We start from the raw sequence: 25,130 nt of genomic DNA on the forward strand, positions 1-25,130 counted from the left end.
GATTAGAAACACAAGTTAAGATAGGCAAGAAAATTATACTTGAGCACCTGTCCACCCTAGATGAGTTCAAATCATCAGGACCAGATGGATTACACCCCAGGGTTCTCAAGGAACTGGCAGATGTGATCTCAGAACCATTGAACTATATTTTTCAAAGACCTTGGAACACTGGGGAACTGCCAGAGGACTGGAAAAGAGCTGATGTAGTTCCCATCTTCAAAAAAAGAAAAAAAAATGGACCCAGGAAATTACAGACCTATCAGCCTGACCTCAATACCTGGGAAGATTCTGGAAAAGATAATCAAACAATGAATCAGCGAACACCTACAGGCAAACAAAGTCATTACTAAAAGCCAACACGGGTTTGTCAAAAACAGATCATGCCAGACAAATCTTATTGCATTCTTTGACCAAGTGACAAAATTAGTGGATCAGAGGAATGCTGTGGACATAATTTACTTTAAGGCATTTGACAAAGTAGACCATAACCTACTGCTTGATAAGATAGAAAAATGTGGGTTAGACAGCATCACCACCAGATGGATCCATAGCTGGCTGACCAGCCATACTCAGTGTGTAGTCCTCAATGGAAACACATCTACATGGAGGGAAGTTTGTAGTGGGGTGCCCCAGGGCTCTGTTCTGGGCCCAGTGCTCTTCAACATCTTCATCAACGATCTGGACGAGGGGATAGATGGGGAAATCATCAAATTTGCAGACGATACCAAGCTGGCAGGAATAGCCAACACTCCAGAAGACAGGCTTAAGATACAGAAGGATCTGGACAGACTTGAACACTGGGCACTAACTAACAAAATGAAATTCAATGGTGAAAAAAGTAAGGTTCTACATTTAGGCAAGAAAAACCAAATGCACAAGTACAGCATAGGTGGCACCATGCTCAATAGTAGTAACTGTGAGAGGGACCTCGGAGTCCTAGTAGACAATCACCTAAATATGAGCCAGCAGTGTGCTGCAGCTGCCAAAAAGGCCAACACAGTGCTAGGCTGCATTAACAGAGGGATAGAATCAAGATCACGTGAAGTATTAATACCACTCTTCAATGCCTTGGTAAGGCCACACTTGGAATACTGCATCCAGTTTCCCATGCCTCTATTCTGTTCTTCATTTGGTCTTTCTTGTAGACCAGTTTGGTCTCTCCAGTAGTTAGTAAGCCTTCCTGATATACTAATTTCAGTGCATCTTCATCATTGTTCTTCAGATATTCTTCCAAAGCCATTTTTTCTTCTTCAACCATCTGATGTACTTGTAGCATTCCACGCCCACCTATTTGCCTTGGTAGATAAAGTCTATCAATGTCACTGCGTGGATGAAGGGCATGATTCATTGTCATTTTTCTGGTCTGCCTATCCATTGCTTTTAGTTCTGCTTGAGTCCAGTCCACTATTCCAGCTGTGTACCTAATGACTGGAATTGCCCAGGTGTTGATTGCCTTTATGGTATTTCCTCCACTGAGTTTGGACTTTAAGATCTTCTTCACTCTCTTGATGTATTCACCTCTAATCTTTTTCTTGACTTCAGTTAATTAAGGGTGTAAAGATAAGGAAGAATGAGTATAAATTGCGGGCATTTGCGGATGATTTAGTTTTAATTTTGGAACAGCCGAATCAGGCGATTGATGGTTTATTACAACTTATAACACAGTATGGGAATGTTTCTGGTTTTAAAGTTAATAATTATAAGACTAAGATATTATCTAAGAATATGTCAGTTAAAGAAAGGGAAAGTTTGATTAAAGCCACAGGTTTTCAGATGGTAAAAAAGGTTAAATACTTGGGAGTATATCTAACTGCTTCAAATGGAAAATTGTATAAGAACAATTATGAACCACTATGGGCAAAAGTCCAAAAGGATTTAAGAGATTGGAAAAAATTGCAATTGTCATTGTTGGGGAGAATTTCAGCTGTAAAAATGAATGTTCTACCAAAGTTTCTTTTTTTGTTTCAGATGATACCTATTCTTAAAAAAGAGGCAAATTTGGAGGAATGGCAAAAGGGTATCAATAATTTTATATGGGCCGGGAAGAAACCAAGGGTTAAATTTAAGATATTACAGGATGCTCGAGAAAGAGGGGGACTTAAGGCACCTAATTTGAAATTATATTATGATGCAGCCGCCCTAACTTGGTTAAGTGATTGGCTTAATTTAACAAATATGGATATTCTTTTTTTGGAAGGTTGGGATTTAATATATGGTTGGCATGCATATTTAATTTTTAATAAGAAAGTTGATCGGACTTTTAAATCACATATTTTGAGGAATGCCTTACTTCGTGTTTGGAAGAAGTATTATTATAGATTAAATTATAAAATACCTATCTGGGGGATTCCCAGACATGCAATTGAGGGAACCTCTAAGGGGACAAATTTTGATAAAATCTCATACAAAGAATTGTTAATTTGTTCTGGTTCGAATTGGCATTTGAAATCCCTAGATGTATTAAGGCAGCAAAATATTCAACAGTCATGGTTTCAATATTTACAAATAATGGACAGATGGACTGTAGACAAGAAAGAGGGAATAACACTAGAAGATAGACAATTGGTTATTCAGATTAAAAACCAAGGTCCGGCTCATATAAAAAGAATATACAATGTTTTATTAGAGTTAGATTCGGAAACAGAATTGGTTAAAGACTGTATGATTAAATGGGCTCAGAATATACAGGAGCCGATCTCATTGGATTTATGGGAGACAATTTGGATAAGAAATGTTAAATTTACACAAGCTCAAAATTTGAGAGAAAATTTTTATAAAATGTTTTATAGATGGCATTTAGATCCTAAAAAATTATCTTGTATGTATTCCAACATACAGCCCAAATGTTGGAGATGTGGCAATAATGATGCGACATACTTTCATATTTGGTGGAATTGTAAAAAAGTAAAGGCTTTTTGGATTATGATTTGGTGGAACATTCAAAAGATTTTTAGAAAAAAGATAAAGTTTACTCCTCAACTATTTTTACTTGGTATTTTTGTTGACTTAAATGAAAAAGAAACTACTTTGATGTTGAATTTATTAACTGCAGCAAGGTTACTAGTAGGTTTATATTGGAAGAAAGATTCTTTGCCTACTTTAGAAGAATGGATATTTAAAGTATCTAGTTTTGCAGAAATGGCAAAAATTTCTGCTTATTTAAAGGATCATACACAAGAAAGATATATTACTGTATGGGGAAGGTGGAGAGATTATATTCAGAAAAAGTATGGAATTAAAAAGTTTTATTTATTTTATGAATGAATATCAAATATTATAGAGAATTGTTTTATAGGTTATGGAGTTAAAGGTTAATTATGATATTTTTTTTCTCTCTTTTTTTTTCTTTTTTCTTAATTATTATATTTTTCTTTTTTTTTTAACCCTGTATTCTGCTCTGGGAAGTGAAGGGAGGGGGGTGGGGGTGGGAGGGAGGGTAAGGGGGGGTTTCTCTATTTTAAAATTTTATTGTATTTTTATAAATGATTGTATGTTTTAAAAAATAAAAATTTTCAATTTAAAAAAAAAAAGAAACTTGGCGTGAGACTCAAACAGTTTAAAGTACCCATAGTTTTCTGCCAGCTGGATGGCTCAGTGGTGGCACAGAGGAAGCAACATTTGTTACCAAACCAATAGAGATGAGGGTGGGTCATACACACGGAGACCCTGAGCTACATCGTAGCCCCTGGAATGGAAAGGCCTTTTGTGTTAGGACTGTCTTGGCTCCAGAAATGGAACCCGTCTGTGAAATAGAGGAGGGGGCTGTTAAAAATCAGGCTTGCCAGCTATGAAGGGGGAGGGGAAAAGGGCCATCAAAACCTTGCCCCAAAACTGCAACAGGAAAAACCAAAAAGGGAAGTGGGAATAGTCACCAAAGGTTGGACCCAGGCTGACCATTTGATCCCCAAGGAGTACTAGAACTTAGGGGACATCTTCAGTAAGAAGAGGTCAGGAATGCTCCCACCCCACCAACCAACTGACTGTGCCATAGATATCCCACTGGGGGCCAAACTATCCAAACCTAAACTGTATTCCATGACCCCTAGGAAGGAATTGCAGACTTCTGTAGACAAAAAACTGAAGTATGGATCCATCCAACCCACCAGACAGAGCATGGCTGCCCTGGTACTGTTTAGGGAGAAGAAGTACAGATCCCTTCGTCTATCGTGGGCTTAACACTGTGTGTGTGGAAAACATTTACTCACTCCCCCTCATGAAGGACCTGCTGGCTCATTTGGCCAAAGGAAAAGTGTTCACCAAGTTGGATTTGCAGGAGGCATACTACCAAGTGACGATCAAAGCAGGGATGAGTGGAAAATGCCTTTCAATTGCCCCTTAGAATGCTTCCAGTTCTGGGTCCTCCCTTTTGGACTGCAAGGGGCCCCTGCTGTGTTTATGCAGCTAATAAACAAAGTGCTGCATGAACACCTGTATAAGGGAGTGTTAGTTTACCTGGTGACATTTTAATCTATACTGAGATCATGGCAGAACACGTAAAACAGAGCTGTACTCAAGAAGCTTCGAATGGCTGAATTACTGTATATGCCAAGCTGTCCAAATCCGAATTTCATTAGGGTAAAATCTACTATCTACTATCCCATAAGAGGATAGAGATGGATCCTGAAAAGGTGCGGGCAGTGCCAGAGTGGGCTCCTCTCCACACCCTGAAGCAATTACAAAGCTTCCAGCCACTTAAATGGACTATGGAATGCCAAGCTGTATTCAAAAAGCTTAAGGGCTTGTTCTCAGTGAAGCCAGTGCTGAAACATCCAGACCTCAATTCCCCCTTCGTCATTCAGGCTGATGCCAGTGATGTCACCGTGGGCACAGTGCTTTTACAGGAAAATGAGCAAGGGTAGCTTGTGCCTACACTTCTAAATGAGATGGAGCAGAGATGGGCTGTCTGGGAGGAGGAAACCTATGTGGTACGCTGGGCGCTCCTACCTGGAGGCATTTTCAAAAAGGAGGGAAACCCCCATTTGAAGTATGGACTGACCATAAAAATTTAGAAGCATTAACCTTCTCCTCACCCAGAGACTATCACTCAAACAGGCTCACTGGGCACAGTACTTTAACCGATTCAACTTCACGTAAGGTACTTTCCAGGGAGGAAGAACTTTCTAGCACCAGGCTACCACAATACAGTAGTTCAGAGCCAGAGGTGTTTAAACCACTTATCTCCTCCAGGCAATTGGCACTCCAGTCACCACCTGAGCACAAGCCAAAATGAAAACCCAACTAGTTGATGATTTAAAAGGTATCTTAAGGCAGCTTTGGAAGAGGATGGGTAATTCCAAATACATGAGGAAGACTATACAATGCAAGATGGTCTAGCCTGGGTGGGAGCTAAATGATATGTCCCACAAAGCCCACGATTAATGGTCCTACAAAAAAGCCATGATTCAAAAGTGGTGGAGCACTTTGGCTTCGTAAAAACCCTGCATCTAATTAAGTGGCAATTTTGGTGGCCATCACTGAAAAAGGACATAGAGAGCTATGTGGCAACTGCCCCATTTGTGCCTCTGCCAAGAGGCGACAAGAGAAAATATCCAGGCTTCTCCAGCCAGTAGTAGAGCCCAAAGCCCCATGGAAAGAAATACCCATGGACTTCATTGTAGAACTGCTCAAAAGTTCGGGGAATATGGTGATCTGGGTGATAACCAATCTCTTCTCCAAGCAAGTGTACTTTATATTCTGTCAAAAAATCCCCTCAGCATGTGCTTTGGCTAAACTATTTGTGCAGCACATCTGTCAGATGCACAGTGCTCCAGAAAGAATAATCTCAGATCGCAGAGGCCAATTCACTTCATGGCTTTGGCAGGAGTTCCTAAAAGTTTTGGGTTCAGGTCCTTGCATCCTCAGGCTACTAACAGGGTATGTGAATGGACAAATGGTGTCCTGGAGCAGTACCTCAGATGCTATATTAATTACCAACAGGACAATTGGGTGGATCTCTTCCCTTTTGCAGAGGTCGCCTACAATAACTCAGTGCACAGAGTAGCACCAAGTTCACTCCATTTAAAGTGGCCATAGGACAAGACTTTGTACCTATCCTTGAATTATCTCAGGCCACCCCATTGATTGCATTGCTGAAACATTGGGTTGCCCACTGGCCAGTGGTGAGAAAAGCCTTGGATGAAGCTAAGGAAGTATACATAAAACACATTGATTAAAAAAAACACATCAAGCCAAAGGACTTTAAGGTGGGAGACAAAGTCTATCTCTCTAACAAATTCCTACAATCTAAACAACAGTCAAAGAAATTGGGGCCAAAATAAGTTGGACCTTTCCCCATCAAGAAGATTATTAACTCAGTAACTACAGAACTTGAGCTGCCAAAAATGCTCAGACATATACGCCCAGTACTTCTTGTAGCCTGCTGAAACCAGAAATCACGTCTTCCCTGGGTCTCAAATCGCAACCATCTCCCGACCCCATTATGATCGAGGGAGAACAACACTTTGAAGTCAAAGATGCTTTGGACTCTCGCATACATCAGGGGAAAACTCAGTATTTGGTAGTGTGGAAAGTCTTCCCCCCCCTCAGAAATTAAAAGGGTCAACTCCCAACATATTAAAGCCCCCAAACTGCTTTAAAAATTCCATGACCGATACCCAGATAAGCCACGCTGAACTATTTGTTAATTGAGAAATTTTGTGTATCTCTCCCTTCCCTCTTCTTCTGCAGGACTAATGTCCCAGTCAAAGGGGGCAAAATGTCACCTCTGCCTGGCTCATCTGGGGCCTTACAGGCATCCTGCCATCAAATGAAGAAGGGGGAGGAAGGATGAAAGGGGAAAGATGAAAGGGCAATAGAGCTTTGTGTATACATGATAGGAAATCAGGTGGGGGGGAATGACAGGTGAGAAGGACCAGAGCAGCCCGATCCTGTTTGTACCAGCATCCCATGGCCAGGCACCCTGAGAAGTGTGCGGACTACCCCCCAAACATCTCAGAGTTCTCAAAACTTCTTGGCGAGTTCTGGTTGGCTGGAAACAGACTGATCATGGGGAAAGGGATGGGCTGGGGGCAAACCAGTGGTGGGATTCAGCCAGTTCATACTACTTCAGCAGAACCAGTAGCTAATTTTTTGTTGCCCAGGCCCAGAATGGACTTCTGGAAGCGGCATTCATACAGACAACCGGTTGTTCACATATTTGAATCCCACCATTGGGGCAAACCTACATCTTATTTTTGTATCCAGCAAGCACGGGAGATATCAGAGCTGGCTTGACTTTACTGCAACCATCACTCTTAGTAAAAGAACCCTTTGCTTTAACCAAATGGAGTAAAAAGCCTTTTCTTTCCTAAGGGATCGGATTGGGGCAGGTCTGGCATTTATGGCCAATTTGCTTTAAGCATTAGTAGTTCAGATTCTTGTACAAGAGCGATAGCATTAAATAAACTTGTATTCATTTAAACTACTTGCTTCATGATTACTTGCACCTGCAAATCCTCAGTTAATTATCATAATTGCGATCAGGAACTCCATCACTAAGCAACGCAGTTGTAAAATGTGATGTCATATGACTACCCTGACTCGGGACAGGCTTACAGCAGTTCAGCAGTTTCCAATTGTGGTCCTTATTTGAATACTGTGTGGTTGTTAGGAATGACATCACATGATCACCACATGCAACTTCCTCCCAGCTTCCTTACTGACTTTGCTTATCTGAGGCCAGCATGAAGGTCACAAACAGCAAACTTGTGACCATGAGTAATTGCAAGCCATTGTAATTGCAAACCATTGCAAGCACCTGAATCACAACTACATGACTGGGTGCTACAATGGCCACTTCAAGGATCAGCTGAAAATCTTGTTCAGTGCCATCGTAAACTCAAAAGGTTATTAATCAAGGACTACCTGTATTGTACCTGAAGTAGGGTAGAGAACACATGTATTTTATTATCAACTTCTATACTGCTGACATCATGTGGAAACCTGCAATAAAACCCTAATATAATTAAAGACTACCCTCTGGAAACCATGTTAGTGCCCTTCCCTAGCAAGCACCACAAATGCAAAATAGTCTGTCAATCCAAGGATATCCTTAGCTTTACCAGTGTTAAAAATATTTATTCTGGCACCATTTAGGAGCACCTCAAGAAGGGTAAAAACCATTGGACTTTGTCACATATTACCTTGGAGGGAAGTCAGGGGACTACAGTGGCTTGAAACAGAAGTAATGGATCTGCAAAGCAGGCAGCCATTTTATGCCAGTAAAGTTTTCTCTCAATTCAAGGTTGGTACTGAGCACTACAACTCAGTAGAATGGCCCTTAGAGAACCTTTATCAGATCATTATTGTTTTAATAAACTGAAATACAAAATAGTGCAAAAATGTTAAGGATCTGAGAGTAGAAAAGGACTACCATGCAAGTTATAGAAAAGCCAGTAGCCTAATATATTTTGAAAATATATTTTGGAAAAAAAATCCAGTACATTTTTGGATGACAGAATAAAACTCTATCAAAAAAACCTAACCCCAATAAACCATTAGATATGGTTTAGGTCAGCATGGATCAAACTAACTTTCCTTTCCCTGCCAATCCATAAAATAAAATAAATACACTAAACCAGAGATCTACAGTTTAAAGGTCATTCCCTATCCTAAATTGCATTTTACTGCTTATTAAATATCACATATGAAGGAGTGCTAAGAACAATTAAAAACTAATGATATATCTTGGAATATGAGTTAATTTTGATAGGTCAGATGGTTAACTGATAACTTCCAAGCAGGATGTGGAGCCTGTTGTGGAGGAATTTGCACGTGCAGCAAACTGCCATGCATTGCCCCCCACAAACCTCATAACCTTTTGATACCCTTTGTCCCAAGGAAGCAGCCAAAAGATCACCCCCTTTTGACTTAATATCTTACCTACCTAAATAATAAGTTCCCCCTTATCTCTTCCTGTCTTTATCTCTTCTTGTCTTTATCAGTTCTTTCTCCTTTTCTAATTTACCTGTATTTGTTTTTACCTGCTCTCAACAGGTAATGTGTTACTAGAAAATAATTGCTTATATGAAGGAATTTTTCAATTACTTTATATCAACAACTAAAGGTTAAACTTCTAAATGTAAAATGTCAGCAGTTAATGGTAAAGCCTATGTATGTAAAAAGTATATAAAAAACAATAAACTCGGAGTTGGAGAAGCTGTGTGAAGCTGTGTCGTGCAGCTTCAAAACCTCTGCTCAAGACATGCCTGAGTCTTTTTCTTAGCATCGTTACAAATGGCGCCCGAACAGGGACATCCCCTTCGAGGGAAAGCAACAACCAACATATTTACAGTCGTCTGGAACAGACCCCTTGGTGCACCTTCTCGTCTTCTCGTCCTGCGAGATTTCTCAAACTGCAAGTATGGGCTGCGATATATCTCACCATCAGCAAAAGCATGTAAGAGAGTTAAAGTTTCTCTTACACAAATCGGGCATGACCATGCCTGAAAGGGAGCTTAGGAAGCTGGTGAGTGAGATAGGAAAAAACTGTCCTTGGTATCCTGAAAGGGGGACACTCCACTTAAGGATTGGGAAAGAATAGGTAACACCCTTCATCAGGAACCCCGAGCCTCAGTGGATGTTTTGCATTGTTGGCATCAATGTCGCCATGCAGTGGAAAAATATGGAGCTGATGCAGTACAATTAAGTTCTACTCTCTCTCCAGGTTTTAATCATGAAAAGGTTTCAGTTCCATCAGCTCCTATATCTTCCACGATAGATGTAACACCTTCAGAGCAAAAGAATTCTAGATCTTATGTTTCTATTCACCATGTATTAGAAAATCAAATGGCGAAAGGAGAGGGAGATATGCAGGAAATAGCAGATATGCTCTCAGTTTGTCCTGTACATTTGAGTGGGCAGGTAGATGCAAATGGAGCCCCAGTGGTTGAATATCAACCACTTTCTTATGCAATCTTAACAGAATTGCGTAAGGGTATAAGAGATACTGGGTTAGGTAGTTCATATGTGCAAGGTATGTTAGAAGCAACAATGAGGAATCATGTTTTGGTACCAGAAGATTGGAAAACAACAATTCGTATGTTATTAATACCAGCTCAGTATGTGGTATGGGATAGTGAGTTTAGACATCAATGTGCATTAAGAGCAGCAACTTCTGGAGGTGCTTACCTCCCAGAGCAATTATATGGCTCTGGTGATTACACTCCAGTGGATGCACAAATTGTTTTGCCTATAGCTACTCTTCAAATATCCTCTGAATGTGCTTACAAAGCTTTTGGAAAAGTTCCTATAACTGGGAAACCATCTCAAGCATTTTCAAATATTCGTCAAAAGGCAAATGAACCATATGCAGATTTTATTAACCGTCTGCAAGATGCCTTGAGATGACAAATTGATAATCCTGATGCCCAAGCTGAATTGCTTATGAAATTGGCTAAAGAAAATGCCACCTCTGAATGTAAACGGGCCATTATTGGATTGGGAGCTCAACCAGATTTAGCAGAAATGATCAAAGCATGTCAGGACATAGGGACTGTTTCTTTTCAAACTAATCTCTTAGCTATGCTCTTACAAAACCTCAGGGGAAATGTTATAATTGTGGTAAAATTGGACACTTTAAACAGGATTGCAGAAATCCTGGGGGAGGAAAGTATGCCTCCCGACCATTTAAAAATAATGCTGGGAGACGTCCAAAAACAAAATTCCCTAAGTATAATAAGGGATTTCATTGGGCTAATGAATGTCGGTCAGGAAACTTCAAAGTGGGCCGGTCTCTGGCCCCGGTCCAAACAGGGACCCTTCAGTAATTCCATCAACAATTAACAATAGCCCTGCTGCCACTAGAGGGAGTGCTGGGATAGATTTAACTATCCAACAAGAAGTATGTTTCAAATTTCCAGGAGAAGTACAAATAATTCCTTCACAACTTTCTGGACCTCTCCCTTCTGGATATGTTGGATTAATTTTGCCTCGATCTAGCATGGGAAAAAAGGGAATTTTTGTAATACCTGGAGTAATTGATTCTGACTATACAGGTGTCATCTTTATTCAATTATGGACTAACATGCCACAGATTTTGCTAAGTAATAGTAGTCCTGCACAATTACTCCATTTGCCCTATTTTGTCCCTGCAGGGGGTCGTGATAGGGATCGAGGGGACGGCAGGTTTGGTTCCACAGATCCTGTTGTAATTGCATTAACCACCCCAATCACCGCCCAAAGACCCTGTCAGACAATCTTTTTTCAGGGTAAGCCTTTTGAGGGCATAATTGATACACGGGCTGATGTTTCAGTAATTTCAGCTAAAGATTGGCCGGCATCTTGGCCCACTGACCCATGCCCTAGTCTGGGGTGTAGGAGGGCGACAAGGTGCACGACAAAGTACACAATTTCTTTCTGCAAGTCTTCCTAATTCTACTGTAACTGTTCAACTTCATCCTTTCATTCTTGACATTCATGTCAACCTTTGGGGACGAGACTTGCTTAGTAAATGGGGGGCTACTGTCACCTTCGATGAATAAACTGTCTGCCTTACCCTTAACATGGTTAACTACTACCCCTGTTTGGGTGGAATAATGGCCTCTTCCTCTGTACAAATTACAGGCCTTAAAAATTCTTGTTCAAGAACAATTACAAGACAAACACATTGCCCCTTCCACTAGTCCATGGAATACTCCAGTTTTTGTTATCAAAAAGAAGTAGTGAGAAGTTTGTAACAAAATTTTTTTCCTGTCTCTTTTGTTTTTCAACTGGCTGTGTTGCTTTAAGAGCAAGAGAGACCAAAAGAAAGAAAGGGGGGGGGAACTGTTCATTTTAAATTTTTTTTCCCCTCTCTGCTTAGAATTCCAGTTTGCGAATGGAGATGAAATTAATCCCCGCTCTTGCAGTTTCAGCTAGCAAAATTTAAGTTTTGTAAATGTTTAACCTACTTAGTAGAAATTTGTTTGCATCTTTGATTAACTTGGAATTTAACTTATTGACCAAAGGAAAACAACCTGGAGATCTCATTTGTAGTTCCAGCATTTACCACAGTTGAGCAAATTAAGTTCTTGAGTACTCAATTTGTGGACAGAATTCCATATAAAAATTGTCACTTAACACTTTTGATATTTCTTACTAGTAAGCTACTTACAAGAGTATTAGCTGTGTTAGAAGCGCAAAAAGTATATTGTATTGAATGGCTTTACTTATCCCATCACAAAATGTTTTATCTTTTATCCAGGCTGTTGCTGAAATAACCTCAGGACACAATCAAGCTTGTCCTTGAAATGGGACTGATTTAATTAATATTGTTCTTCTTATCCCAAAATTTGATTTTCAATTTTATTTTCAGAGTAACTTATCTTTTCTGCTGCTATTTTAGCTTTCCACACCTTTTCTCAACAGACTTTTAACTTAATCTCTGACTCTCATTATGTGTGCCAACTTATTTTTAATCTTACAGGTGCTTACATCACGCCCAGGATCAACTCCAATCTTATGGCTTTGTTTTCAACTTTACAGCAGCTATCCTTTGTTTCTCAGGTCCTTTAAGGACTGCCTTCATAAACAATTAAAAAAGGAGGGATCAAGGGTACTTAATTTGCAATTTGCATCAAGTCAATAAAGTCTTAATAACTTTAAACCAGCTAAAGTTTCAAAACACTACTGCCTACCAGCATCACTTTCAGCAGAAAGCTGTGCTTCCTAATCCATTGGTATATTATCAGCAATTGTCTGATAAAACCTGGTTAGATCCAATTCCCTTACTAATTTGGGGGCGAGGCTATGCTCTCTGCTTGCTCCTACAGGCCCTCTCTGGATTCCAGCCCGGTGTGCAACCAGCCAAAGATGTCATGGCATCAAATGCAGAACCCAAAATGAAGCAGGTGACTCTTCAGACAGCACAACATCCCTTTCGCTCTCGCCATTGCAGTCGGCCAACAACCTGGGGCGATGTAAAGAACCTAACATCCAAAGCGCAGGAGGTTCTGAGACAACAGGGAAAAGAACTTACACCAGAGAATTTATGCACTGCCATATTTGCGGTTTTGACTGCAAATTCCTTAGTCATTCTTTGCCTCTCTTTCCTTCTTAATTGCTGCGTGAGGGCTGAAGCTCTCCCACCTCATCCTTTAGAATCACGGATGAAATATAATATTTGGGTGCAATTAGCTAATGTAACACAAGTGACAGACTTTTGTATTTCTGAATCATATGACATGGAAAATCTACTCTCTACCTGTTTTATACCTGTGTGTGTCCCAGCTTCAGTTTTTTGTGTTGTTTCAATCTTTCTGATCAATCTGGCGTTATTCAAAAGCAAATTAATGTTTTACATAACTTGGCTTTTGATTTAAAAATTGATACCTTAGGAGTGCTCTATGGTCATGGCTTCCCATTGCCCTTCTTGGAAAGATTGTTCGATATCTCATTATAATAGTTGCTATCCTTATCAGCTGTTGTTGTTTATTTCAATGTCTTTTTTCTTTACTTAATAAGATGTTTTGCAATCTTCCATACTAAGCTAAGACCCACTAACTACTCCTGCTTAAGATGTCTTCATTAATAAAATAGAAAAAGGTGGGATGTGGAGGAATTTGCACGTGCAGCAAACTGCCATGCATTGCTCCCCACAAACCTCATAACCTTTTGATACCCTTTGTCCCAAGGAAGCAGCCAAAAGATCACCCCCTTTTGACTTAATATCTTACCTACCTAAATAATAAGTTCCCCCTTATCTCTTCCTGTCTTTATCTCTTCTTGTCTTTATCAGTTCTTTCTCCTTTTCTAATTTACCTGTATTTGTTTTACCTGCTCTCAACAGGTAATGTGTTACTAGAAAATAATTGCTTATATGAAGGAATTTTTCAATTACTTTATGTCAACAACTAAAGGTTAAACTTCTAAATGTAAAATGTAGCAGTTAATGGTAAAGCCTATGTATGTAAAAAGTATATAAAAAACAATAAACTCAGAGTTGGAGAAGCTGTGTGAAGCTGTGTCATGCAGCTTCAAAACCTCTGCTCAAGACATGCCTGAGTCTTTTTCTTAGCATCGTTACAGCCTGTCTAGTATCAAATACTTCAGACATGGATAAATGTGAATAGTGCAGTGACCACTTGCCTAGAATAAATTTGGTGGACATTTATTTATTTCTGAGATTTAGAGGCCACCTGATTCTCTGGGCAGCTTACTGCAAATAAGAAAAACAGCAAGGAAGTCCCTTGCATCTGGCCAAACACACTCTCTCCAACAAAAACATCACCAACAGGCCTCTATCACCCCTCTAACCTAAGGCCTAGGACAACACCCACATTGTTTAATTTTTCTGGAATATCTGGTGGAGTGACATGAATTTCTGGGGAGAGAGATATCATTCCAGAGGTGCTGTAATGGAGAAGGCATGTTTCTTCGATCCTGATGAACACATTGTTTGAGTGAGGGGGCCTCAAGCACACTGACTCTGCTGCTCACTGGATGGGCAGAAACCACGGGAGATAGATACCACTGCAATCTGGACCAACTATGACTTTCAAATGATCTTCAAGAGGAGCCTTATATAGAGCACATTGCAATAGTCCAACCACATGATTGGTTATGTCAAGGCCGTAAATGACTGTCTAGTGGGCCTCATTATCTAAGAATGAACACAAACAGCACATCATAAAATAATAGATGAAAGGTCATCTTGGACTTACAGCTCTGCTCAAAGATTGTTCTACTTTTAATTGGGGAAGTGCAACCTCATCCAAGACTAAAGATGGAGAGTACCCAGAACTAGAGTGCTTAAAAACCCATAGCTACTTTTGAAAGGATTGAACTTGAGTTTATTCTTTCCCGTCCGAACTGACATAGCCTCCACATAATAATAATAATAATAGCACTTAAACGTATATATCACCCCATAGTGCTTTACAGCACTCTCTGGGCTATTTACAAGGTCAGCATATTGCCCCCAACAATCTGGCTCCTCATTTTACTGACCTCAGAAGAATGGAAAGCTGAGTCAATCTTGAGCCTGTCAGAATCAAACTCCAGGCTGCAGGCAGAGTTTACCTGCAATACTGTATTCTAACCACTGTGCCACCAGAGCTCCTATACCAGTGGTGGCGAACCTATGGCACGTGTGCCAGAAGTGGCACTCGGAGCCCTCTCTGTGGGCACATGTGCCATTGCCCCAGCCTTGCCTCCCTGCATGACCCCTTCCTCACCAGAAGCCCCGCTGGAGGAGAGTCACCCCTGAGCGTGGTCCACAGCCAAGGACATAGCAGCCAGGCAGTGTAGACAAGACTCTGCCCTCACGCCCCATCCCGTACAGTTGATGCTGCGGGGCATGGGCAGAGGGCATGGCTGCCATAGTGCTGCTGGGCTGCCTGGGTGATCTGCAGCGGGCCTGAAGGCAGGTGGAGTGCATGGTGGGGTAGGGGCGGGGTGGGGCAGGGGTGGGGCAAGGGGTGGGGCCAGTTTTGGGGCACTCGGTCTCTAAAAGTTTTGCCATCACTGTCCTATACTAATGGGCCAGCATATTGATAGCATCAGTCGGATGGCCCGAGGCTGGGATGTATAACTGGATACCATTAGCATATTGTTGATGTTGTTGTTAATTGCGAAGTCGTGTCCGACCCATCGCGACCCCATGGACAATGTTCCTCCAGGTCTTCCTGTCCTCTAGCATCTTCTGGAGTCCATTTAAGTTCACACCTACTGCTTCAGTGACTCCATCCAGCCATCTCATTCTCTGTCGTCCCCTTCTTCTATTGCCCTCAATCTTTCCCAGCATTAGGCCCTTCTCCAGTGAGTCCTTCCTTCTCATTAGGTGGCCAAAGTATTTGAGTTTCAACTTCAGGATCTGGCCTTCTAAAGAGCAGTCGGGGTTGATCTCTTCTAGGACTGACCGGTTTGAACGCCTTGCAGTCCAAGGGACTCGCAGGAGTCTTCTCCAGCACCATAGTTCAAAGGCCTCAATTCTTTGGCGCTCAGCCTTTCTTATGGTCCAACTTTCACAGCCATACATTGCAACTGGGAAAACCATGGCCTGGACTATACGCACTTTTGTTGGCAGGGTGATGTCTCTGCTTTTTAGTATGCTGTCTAGATTTGCCATAGCTTTCCTCCCCAGGAGCAAGCGTCTTTTAATTTCTTGGCTGCAGTCCCCATCTGAGGTGATCTTTGAGCCCAGAAAAATAAAATCTGTCACTACCTCCATTTCTTCCCCATCTATTTGCCAGGAATTGAGAGGGCCGGATGCCATGATTTTGGTTTTCTTAATGTTGAGTTTCAAGCCAACTTTTGCACTCTCCTTCTTCACCCGCATCAAGAGGCTCTTTAGTTCCTCTTCACTTTCTGCCATTAGGGTGGTATCATCTGCATATCTTAGGTTGTTGATATTTCTCCTGGCAATCTTAATTCCAACTTTTGATTCATCTAGCCCTGCCTTTCTCATGATGTGCTCTGAATATAAGTTAAATAGGCAGGGCGACAGTATACAGCCTTGCTGGACTCCTTTTCCAATTTTGAACCAATCAGTGGTTCCGTGTCCAGTTCTCACTGTTGCTTCTTGACCCGCATATAGGTTTCTCAAGAGACAAATAGATGGTCTGGTACTCCCATCTCTTTAAGAACTTGCCACAATTTGTTGTTATCCACACAATCAAAGGCTTTAGCATAGTCAATGAAGCAGAAGTAGATGTTTTTCTGGAACTCCCTAGCTTTCTCCATGATCCAGTGTATGTTGGCAATTTGATCTCTAGTTCCTCTGCCTCTTCGAAATCCTGCCTGTACTTCTGGTAGTTCTCGATCCACATACTGCTGGAGTCTAGCTTGTAGGATTTTAAGCATAACTTACTAGCATGTGAAATGAGTGCAATGGTGCGATAGTTTGAACATTCTTTGACATTGCCTTTCTTTGGAATTGGAATGTAAACTTACCTTTTCCAATCCTGTGGCCACTGTTGAGTTTTCCAAATTTGCTGGCAAATTGAATGTAGCACTTTTACTGCATCGTCTTTTAAGATTTTGAATAGCTCAGCTGGAATACTGTCACCTCCACTAGCTTTGTTGTTGCTCAGATTTTCTAAGGCCCATTTCACTTCACATTCTAGGATGTCTGGTTCGAGGTCAGTGACCATCTCATTGTGGTTATCTGGGATGTTAAGCTCATTCTTGTATAGTTCTTCTGTGTAGTTTTGCCATCTCTTCTTAATCTCTTCTGCCTCTGTTAGGTCTCTGCCATTTTGGTCCTTTATCATGCCCATCTTTGCATGAAACGTTCCCTTCATATCTCCAATTTTCTTGAAGAGATCTCTGGTCCTCCCTATTCTGTTGTTTTCTTCTATTTCTTTGCACTGTTCATTTAAGAAGGCATTCTTATCTCTTCTAGCTATTCTCTATATTGTTGATATTAGACTCCAAACCAATGTATGGGCTTCCTCAGTAGTTTCACTATTAAATGTTAAGAATCACTATTTTAGATGTTAAATAGGAGAGAAAATGTTGAGCCCTCAGGCTTTGCTCAGAGAATCAAAGACATTCATATAGACTATTTCAATAATACTGAGAAGTAATCAATGCATAATGCACTAAGGGGTATGAAAGTATGCCAAAATAAAAATAAAAATCATGCAGCTTGATTGGCTGGTTGCAATGGTTTTTTTCATATGTGCAGTTGCTATTATTTTCTATACTATTGTTCTACCCAACATGGGCAGTAATCATATGAGCTTTTTAATTTCCATTCTTCAACACAAGTTAAACACATGAGCTAGCTACTCTTTGAATTAACTGGTTTAAGTTGTTTGATTTTAGAAAGTGTTAATCTACTATGATTAGCCTTTGCAGAAAATGCAACAAAACCAAAAATTTAGTGACTTAAAAGTTCAGAGCTTTTTCTAGAATAAAGTTTACTGAGAAAGATTAAAATACAATGAAGATTTTTTTTTACTTTGAGATATCACAAAACTCTTCATTGGTTTCGCAAATATTATGCATTAGCTTTTAAATGTAGACGTAATATAGTTGATTTACCTATCCTTTAGAATAGAGTTGGAAGGGACCTTAGAGGTGTTCTAGTCCAGCCTCCTGCTCAAGCAGGAGGACCTATACCATCTCAGTCAGATGATTGTCCAGTCTCTTTTTAAAAACTTCCAGTGACTGAGCACCCACGATTTCTGGGAGTAAGCTGTTCCAGTGGTTGATTGTCCCCACTGTCAGGAAGTTTCTCCTTAATTCCAGGTTGCTTCTCTCCTTGATCAGCTTCTAACTATTGTTTCTTGTCCTTCCCTTTGGTGCTCTGGTGAACAATCTATCCCATTCTACCTTGTGGCAGCCCCTCAGATACTGGAACATTGCTATCATGTCTCCCCTATTTATACTGGCCAATCCCAAGTTCCACAGCCGTTCTTTGTACACTTTGGTCTCCAGGCCTTTGATCATCTTAGTTGCTCTTCTCTGAATTTTTTCCAGACTCTCAATATCTTTTTTGTGATATGGTGACCAAAATTGGCTACAATATTCCAGGTGTGGTCTTACTAGGGCTTTATAAAGTGGTACTAATACTTCATGTGATCTTGATTCTATGTCTCTGTTAAACAACCCAGGATTGTATTAGCTTTTTTGGTTGCTGCTGCACACTGCTGGCTTATAGTTAAGTGATCGTCTACCAGGACTCCAAAGTCCCTCTCACAGTTACTGCCTCCAAGCCAGGTCTTGCCCAATCTGTATTTGTTCCTTTGGTTTTTCCTGCCTAAGTGTAGGACTTTGCTTTTCTTCACATTGAAACTCATTTTGTTGGATAGGGCCCATTGTTCGAGTTTGTCAAGATCTTTTTGGATCCTGAGTTTGTCTTCTGGGGTGTTGGCTACTCCTGACAGTTTAGTGTTGTCTGCAAATTTGATGAGTTCCCCTTCAATTCCCTCATCTAAGTCGTTTATGAAGATATTGAAGAGTACTGGGCCTAAGACGGATCCTTGTGGTACCCCACTGCTTACTTTTCTCCATGCGGATGTAGTGCTATTGAGGACTACTCATTGAGTATGGTTTGCCAGCCAGCTACAGATCCATCTGGTGGTGGTGTTGTCTATTCCACTTTTTTCTAGCTTATTGAGGAGTAGGTTGTGGTCTACTTTGTCAAATGCCTTACTGAAATCTAGGTATACTATGTCCACTGCGTTTTGTTGGTCTGCTAGTTTAGTTACTTTATTGAAGAATGAGATCAGATTGGTTTGGCATGATCTGTTTTTAACAAACCCATGCTGGCTGCTAGTTATGACTTGGTTTGCTTCTAATTGTTTACAGATCTGTTTTTTGATTATCTTTTCTAGGATCTTCCCAGATATTGAAGTTAAACTGATTGATCTGTAGTTTCCTGGGTCCTTTTTTCCCCCTTTCTTGAAGATGGGGACCACATCAGCCCTTTTCCATTCCTCGGGTATCTAATTTTTACAGTACACTACTATACATTGGGCTACTTCTCGCATTTTGTGGCATTTAGGGTGGGGCTATTTGGTGGGAAACTTGAGTTGCTACTTTACAATCAGATTTTCTGTATGACAATTGGAAGAACACATCCTCTGCTGATTACATATTCATTATGAAAAAAACAAGAACCTTAAGTATCATGGGAGGGAACTATTCACTTCTTTAAAAAGTATAACATACTACATTCTACATTTCTATTCATTTCTACATGCTGCATTCTACACTGAATAGGAATTTGGAGATAAAAAGTCATATTCTCAACTCAGCAAGTGGGAGTAGATGGATACAGCACAACTTGTCTACTAATTTACTCAAAAGGTGAGAGATAGGCAGAAGAAGATTTGTTTATTTTCCAAATTTCTAGGCTGTCCAACCTCCATCAAAATTCCTTTGCATACATATCCACAGAGCTTTGGCAACAGTTCTCACTGAGTAATCATTTCCACATGTCCTCTCCTGTGCTCTAGAATGCACAGTATATTTTGGAACATCAAAAGGCAAGTGTTCTGTCTATGTCCCCTTTGAGAATTCAGCAAACGTGGCTAAAATGCAGTGGGAGGATGAGTGAATAAATCTATGGGATTTGAGGCTCTGCTGGGGACCTGACACTGATATGGTATAGGATTTGAGGTATCTATCTTTACTTTGCTAGTTAGAAATGAGTGCATAGTCTTTACCCTTTTCTCTAGACTGGGCAAAATTGCCTGGCTGGTAAGGAAGAAAGCCATGACATAGCAAACAGCTATAAAGAGCCCTGGATGAAGCAGATGATCTGGAACTTTTTCACATGGCACAGCAGTGAAACAGTGAATGTGACTGAAACAGTGACTGAACAGTCACAATTGTTGATGACTTTTGGAGGACTTGGGAAGTTTGGTGGTGCTACCATTCTGTTCCTCCTGGACCTCTGAGCAGCTTTTGATACCTTTGATCATGGTATCATTCTCTGGGGGATGGGAATGGGAGGCACTGGGTTACAATGGTTCTCCTCCTTCCTCCATGGCCCATTCCAGTCGGTGTTGGTGGAAGGAAAGAGGTCAAGCTCTAGGACCCTGCAATATGGGATGCCCAGGGCTTGAGCCTTTCGTCTCTTCTTTTTAACATCTACATAAAAGCATTGATGGAGATCATTCAATATTATGGGCTTTGTTGTTGTTAGTTGCGAAGTCGTGTCCAACCCATAGCGACCCCATGGACAATGTTCCTCCAGGCCTTCCTGTCCTCTACCATCTTCTGAAATCCATTTAAGCTCACGCCTACTACTTCAGTGACTCCATCCAACCACCTCATTCTCTGTTGTCCCATTCTTCTATTGCCCTCAATCTTTCCCAGCATTAGGCTCTTCTCCTTCTTTCTTCCTTCCTTCTCATTAGGTGGCCAAAGTACTTGAGTTTCAACTTCAGGATCTGGCCTTCTAAAGAGCAGTTGCGGTTGATCTCCTCTAGGACTTGATCGCCTTGCAGTCCAGGAGTCTTATCCAGCACCATAGTTCAAAGACCTCAATACTTCGGCGCTCAGCCTTTCTTATGGTCCAACTTTCACAGCCATACATTGCAACTGGGAAAACCATGGTCTTGACTATACGTACTTTTGTTGGCAGGGTGATGTCTCTGCTTTTAAGTATACTGTTTAGATTTGCCATAGCTTTCTTCCCCAGGAACAAGTGTCTTTTAATTTCTTGGCTGCAGTCCCCATCTGTGGTGATCCTGGAGCCCAGGAAGATAAAATCTGTCACTACCTCCATTTCTTCCCCATCTATTTGTCAGGAATTGAGAGGGCCGGATGCCATGATTTTGGTTTTCTTAATGTTGAGTTTCAAGCCAACTTTTGCACTCTCTTTCTTCACCCGCATCAAGAAGCTCTTTAGTTCCTCTTCATTTTCTGCCATTAGAGTGGTATCATCTGCATATCTCAGGTTGTTGATATTTCTCCCGGCAATTTTAATTCCAACTTTTGATTCATCTAGCCCTGCCTTTTTCATGATGTGCTCTGCATATAAGTTAAATAGGCAGGGCAACAGAATACAGCCTTGTCGGACTCCTTTCCCAATTTTGAACCAATCAGTGGTTCCATGTCCAGTTCTCACTGTTGCTTCTTGACCCGCATATAGGTTTTTCAAGAGACAAATAAGATGGTCTGGTACTCCCATCTCTTTAAAAACTTGCCACAATTTGTTGTGATCCACACAATCAAAGGGTTTAGCATAGTAAATGAAGCAGAAGTAGATGTTTTTCTGGAACTCCCTAGCTTTCTCCATGATCCAGTGTATGTTGGCAATTTGATCTCTAGTTCCTCTGCCTCTTCGAAATCCTGCCTGTACTTCTGGAAGTTCTCGATCCACATACTGCTGGAGTCTACCTTGTAGGATTTTAAGCATAACTTTACTTGCATGGTTATGGGCTTATGATACCCAATTATATATCTCCACCCTTAATTGGATAGATGATGCTATGGAGGTGCTGGCTGAGTGTCTGGAGACCATAAGAGTATGGATGAAGAGAAATTGGCTTCAACTCAACCATAGGAAAACAGAGTAGCTGTGGGCTTTTGGCTTCCTAGGCACAAATGACATTTCACCTCTGACTCTGTATGGGGTGGCACTTCCCTGGACTAAGTTGGTGCGCAATTTGGGGATCCTCCTAGACTCATTGCTGTAACTTGAGGAGCAGGTGGCAGGTGTAGCTATGGGGGTCTTTGCACAAATTCATCTACTGTGCCAATTGCACCCTTTCCTGAACCAGGAGGCCTTGCTTATGGTCACTCATACCTTGCTCACCTCCTGTTTGGATTACTGCAATGCACTGTACATGGGTTTGCCCTTGAAGACCACTGGAAACTACAACTGATTTAGAGTATGGCAGTGAGCTCAGTGATGGAAACCCCTACGTTTACCCAAATAACACCTTTGTTACACTGGCTCCCAGTTACTTTCCAAATGCAATTCAAGATGCTATTATAACCTTCAGTATGGGCCAGGTTATCCGCAAGTCTGGGTCTTCCTAGGGATATATACCATCCTAACAGAATAGACAGGGTGGGCATGCTCCTAGTCCCTTCCCTTAAACATTGCCATCTTAGGGAATCTTAGGGAAATGTGCCTTTTCCGTGGCAGCCCTTGCCCTGTGGAGCACTCTTCTCTCTGTAAAGTTCTGCAGGCCTCCATCCTCCTAACCTTCCAAAAAGCTTTGAAAACATGGCTTCTCCTCCATGCTGGAATAGGGTGAGGTGGATGAGAGGATTTAGCGAGGATATTGGAAATATACTATTGGTTTTTAATGTGTATGGTTTTAATAGATATGTGTACTGTGCTATTTTTTATTTATATTGTTTGGGTTTTTTTTATTGGGAGCTGCCCAGAGTGTGATATAAAAGGATGGATATATAAATATTTTAAATAAATAAATAAAACAATTATTATATTTTTCTCACACATCAAATATTCAACAAGGTCCCAGTCCTAGCCCTGTCCAAGAGAGTATACTATGTACCTCAGCTGCCCTGGTTCTCTCTCTAGTTTCACAGCCCTTGCTGCTCATCCACGTGGCAGGCAGTCTAGTTGTTCACACAGCAGCAGATGTTTGTCACTGCCAAGTCCCACATCCCACTGCTGTTTCTACAATCACTGCAGCCTTGCCGGCTTCCCATTCTTTTATTTATTTAGCTCTTTGCTGCTGTTACAAATCTTTTGGGGAGGATGCTTTATCTTTAATTCAAGACTCCCACTGCTGGTAGAGCCACAAGGAACTTATTCTAAGCTGCTCCTATCCATCTGTCACCACAGGATTGAAGGAAATGGCATGGAAAAAAGATAAGCACTAAAAGGACAGGACTTGAATCTGTTTAGGCAATGCATCTCAACAACGCGTTCACTCCAAGATCACTAGCGGGAAAAAAGATCTCTCTCTGCATTCTTCATTCTTTCTGTGAATAGTCACTCTACAAATACTGGAGTCTTATCAAGTCTGCTGAGTCTGGAGTTCATCTCCAAAGAAAAGTAAAACCATGTAAGGGTGAAGGTAATTCTTATTAGAGAAGGAGATGGAAATTAGATGAATATGAATTCCAAGTCTTCAAAACAACAAATGAATTTTATTCATCAAAATGACAATTTTTAAAAGCTGTGGTAAAGATCCAATTAAACAGAGTTGTCTTTGGCATATTCGTGTTCACCCTGTATGTTCTACAAGCCCTTCTACTTGGCAATTTTTTATCTGAAGAAGGTGCACTTCAACTCCACTAATCAAGTTACCAGAAAAGGTCTATAATATCAAAATGATATGGAACCCTGCCTTGGAGATAATTCCAGCCAAAGAGGAGTGCACTTCTCAAAGCCACATCCTTCACATATGGATTTCCAGAATTATTCACAAGTGCAACCATTTGTATGCAATATATCTGGGGGATGTCTAATAAAGGAAGGGTTGATCTCTCAACAGTCTCTCTGCCAAAGCATTGATTTGTTTTGTACTAAAGAAAATGAAAAGATTAATAGGAAACTAGCTCATATTTGCCATTAAAAATACAGTTGGTTAGGAGTTGTAAATAATCCTCTGATCATGATACCTGAAGGATACACATGAATGCAAGCACACACTTGTTACATTCATGTTTTCAGCTTACGGTACAAATTCTTAGATTTATACTAAAACACGTAGGGCTAATTCTTACCAAAATGATGAATTTGTGTGTCGCTTTTATACATGAAACTGCATTTGGAATTCACCACATTGAGCATTTCCTTAAAATAGTTTTAATTCTACTCTGCTGTTCAGTGAAATCAAACCATCAGATAGCAATTAAAAATACTACAAAAACTTTGTATGTGGAATGGACTCAGCTGAACTGGATTTGGGCATAAATAATACTATTATAAATATATAATTAAAAAATTCTAATTTAGGACAAATCATGAGATATCGTCTGCTACTGTCTTATTGTCCTTTAAACATCTTAGAATTCAAACTAGAAAGATAATACATCAGGTTGCTTGAGACAAAAGTTTAGACCACGTAGCTACTCAAAACACTGCAAAGATCAAGTCATAGTCATCTTCATTAACTTCTACTCTTCAGATGTGCTGTGCTTACAATTCCTCCAAATTCCCAGTCAGCAGGTTTTGCAGGCTCAAGCCACCTGGAGGGTACCATGTTGGTCGAAGTTCCCCTGAAGAGCACAGAAACATGTAATTGGTCACAGAGTACTCTGCATTCCCTTGCCAGATTGACAGCGGCCTCAATTCCCTCCCTACGTAACTGTCTTCCACTCCATTATTGGGAGCCATCAATCACCAGCAAATATAATGCAGACCTATGCCAGGGCACAATTCCAAGCTGGTCTATGAAATATACAGCCACCTATTCAAATTATTCCAGATATCTCCTCTCCATTCCCCTCCAAATGAACTGAGAACAATCCTTGGCTGCCCCCCTCCCCAAACCTTGCTATGAGATGATCCAATGAATAACTACTCAAGGACTTGCTGCCAAAAAGAGGCAGAGTAGCCAATTTTACCTCTCTGAGCAATAGATTGCTACCATAATAGTCTCTCTGTGTGTCTGTCTGTCTCTCCCTCCCGCCCCCTCCCAAGACCTTATCTCTTACCTTTCAATTTGCTTTCATAGAGGATGTTTAGTGTTTCACACATTTGAAAATAAATGTGGTGATTGTTGGTGATAAGCTCAGTTGAGGCGTAAGTAAACAGATCCCAGAATTGG

General features: G+C 40.8%; 1 protein-coding gene across 2 annotated transcripts in view; it reads right to left on the minus strand.

Annotated features, from left to right (window-relative positions):
- LOC120318860 (nuclear factor 1 X-type-like) overlaps positions 1 to 25,130 on the minus strand; it is a 122,266-nt gene that overhangs the window by 64,515 nt on the left and 32,621 nt on the right. The window contains exon 1 of one of the 2 annotated variants that reach the window (XM_039366969.1): positions 24,504 to 24,579. The exons of the other annotated variant lie outside the window; for it this stretch is intronic. The gene's annotated coding sequence lies outside the window, so the exon portion shown is untranslated. Of the gene's footprint in view, positions 1 to 24,503; positions 24,580 to 25,130 lie in introns of those variants that run through there. 2 annotated transcript variants of the gene reach the window in all.

Source organism: Crotalus tigris, unplaced genomic scaffold (assembly GCF_016545835.1).
Source record: "Crotalus tigris isolate CLP2741 ecotype Arizona unplaced genomic scaffold, ASM1654583v1 scf7180000020503.524756, whole genome shotgun sequence".
In the NCBI taxonomy this organism is placed as follows: Eukaryota; Metazoa; Chordata; class Lepidosauria; order Squamata; family Viperidae; genus Crotalus; species Crotalus tigris.